Source organism: Colletes latitarsis, unplaced genomic scaffold (genome assembly GCF_051014445.1).
Source record: "Colletes latitarsis isolate SP2378_abdomen unplaced genomic scaffold, iyColLati1 scaffold0007, whole genome shotgun sequence".
In the NCBI taxonomy this organism is placed as follows: Eukaryota; Metazoa; Arthropoda; class Insecta; order Hymenoptera; family Colletidae; genus Colletes; species Colletes latitarsis.
The window spans coordinates 42,501-45,000 of NW_027488367.1; the positions used below are offsets into that span (position 1 = coordinate 42,501).

Below are 2,500 nucleotides of genomic sequence, written 5' to 3' on the forward strand. Positions count from 1 at the left end.
CTAACCCAGACCTAACCCAGACCTAACCCAGACCTAACCCAGAAATAACCCAGACCTAACCCAGACCTAACCCAGTCCTAACCCAGTCCTAACCCAGACCTAACCCAGACCTAACCCAGACCTAACCCAGACCTAACCAAAGGTCCCCCGAAGGTTGAATTGGCACTTCGGGAACCGGAGCCTGCTCAATACGAGGGCGTGACCGTAGAGCGCGAGCCCCGTCTGGTGGTCTGGCAGGGGGCGCATTTACGGCAACGCGGGTTCGCCGAGGTCGCTGCTGGGGCGCGGGTTCGGGAGAAGGGGAAGAGTCGCGGGAATCTACTGGATCAGTAGGGCCGGCGGGCCGAGGCCCCCGCCGGCTAGTGGTCATACTTCGCGTTTCGATCGGGCCTACTGAATGAACCCCCGACGGGAAGGCAACCCCCCGGAGGTTTGAAGCCAGAGCCCTGTTGGCCGTTGCGAGGCGGCTGGATTGCCGACCCGCAACGTTGCCCGGTCCCCACCGCGAGGAGGTATGGGTTGGCACATGGAACGAGGATATAATATCCGCCGATCCTTTGAGGACCACCGCTCATAAATCTTTGATTCACGAAAAATCAGCCCATCAGGCCCAAATGTCAGAATTCGCCTCACAGGTTACTCACGCTTCTCAAGCGATAGCGGGAACCGTTCGAGCTATTGAGGAAACCCGTCTCAAGCAAGTGAGGGAGGAGACGATTCCACCTCCACCTCCTGCAATAATCTCATACTCAAGACCCGTGGCAGTCTGTTGCCCTCCTGCAGAGTCGGAGCCATGCTGTCCTCCTCGAGAATCCTCAGGATCTCCAGACTCAGATCCCGGACCTCAACGGTCTACAGTGGTTAGGATTATCAACCGAGATGGCACCTACATCGCTCCCTCAGCTGTCGCTCGAGTGGAGAAAGGAATGTTAACATCATTGGATCTCAAAGTTCCTGGGCTGAATTCATTGAAAGCACTAGTGGGCAAGCCAATAGCACTAGCAGCCATGGTGCTCAATTTAGACTTAGCACACCTGGAGACCAAAGGGGATAGTCAGCCAGATTGGCTCCACCAGTTGTTGGCGACCAACCATGCTAATAGGAAGCAGATTGTAATTAACGCCTTGAAAGCTTTACCACGTCGTGAATACCAGTGGAAACTCACTTTATAAAGATCTTAATGAAATCCATTAGTTTCATTATTAAGAGAGTCATAGTTACTCCCGCCGTTTACCCGCGCTTTTTTGAATTTCTTCACGTTGACATTCAGAGCACTGGGCAGAAATCACATTGCGTCAACACCCTTGGGGGCCATCGCAATGCTTTGTTTTAATTAGACAGTCGGATTCCCCTAGTCCGTGCCAGTTCTGAGCTGAGTGTTGAATGGCGGCCGAAGAGGACGATCGACGACGGCAAGCCGCCAACGAAAGCCTCGCAGCAAGGAAGATCCGCGGGAGGCCAAGGCACGGGACCGAGCTCGGATCCCGACGAGAACGAACGAATCCGTTCGACGCCGTTCACCTCGCCCAGGCCCGGCACGTCAGCCAGACTCGCTTCCCGACCAAGCCCGACACGCCCCGCTCCTCAGAGCCAATCCTTATTCCGAAGTTACGGATCCAATTTGCCGACTTCCCTTACCTACATTAATCTATCGACTAGAGGCTCTTTACCTTGGAGACCTGCTGCGGATATGGGTACGAACCGGCGCGACACCTCCACGTGGCCCTCTCCTGGATTTTCAAGGTCCGAGGGGAAGATCCGGACACCGCCGCAACTGCGGTGCTCTTCGCGTTCCAAACCCTATCTCCCTGCTAGAGGTTTCCAGGGAACTCGAACGCTTATACAGAAAAGAAAACTCTTCCCGGATCTCCCGACGGCGTCTCCAGGTCATTTTGGGTTACCCCGACGAACTACTCTTACGAGGGCCCGAATGGTATACGGTTCCGCTGCCGGGTTCCGGAATAGAAACCGGATTCCCTTTCGCCCGATGGGTGTGTGTCTCTCTCTCACATCGCTCAAGTTATTTTATTTTATAATCGTTTCGCACTTGTGTGACTCGTTTTTCTTTTTGGTTAAAAAAAACGTTTAAAAAATTGCTTTTACACATATTTTTTTTACACAACTCTACTATACTGTTGTTGCCATGATGGATCTTAATAATATAATATAATAAATATAATAAATATATATATATATGTATGTTTTTTCTCGTGTTCGAGTCAAAGTGGATGATTAAGCTTTGTAATAACTTCGTTTCGTTTCGTTTGCTGCGTTTTTTTAGGACACCTCATCTTCATAGGATTTCTCTTAGGGCTTAGGATCGACTGACTCGTGTGCAACGGCTGTTCACACGAAACCCTTCTCCACGTCAGTCCTCCAGGGCCTCGCTGGAGTATTTGCTACTACCACCAAGATCTGCACCGACGGCGGCTCCAGGCAGGCTCACGCCCAGACCCTTCTGCGCACACCGCCGCGACCCTCCTACTCGTCAGAGCTTGAT

At 52.3% G+C, this 2,500-nt stretch overlaps 1 pseudogene; it reads right to left on the reverse strand.

Moving 5' to 3' along the window:
- Nucleotides 1–1,114: 1,114 nt before the first annotated feature.
- LOC143350619 (large subunit ribosomal RNA) overlaps nt 1,115–2,500 on the reverse strand; it is a 3,084-nt pseudogene continuing 1,698 nt past the window's right edge.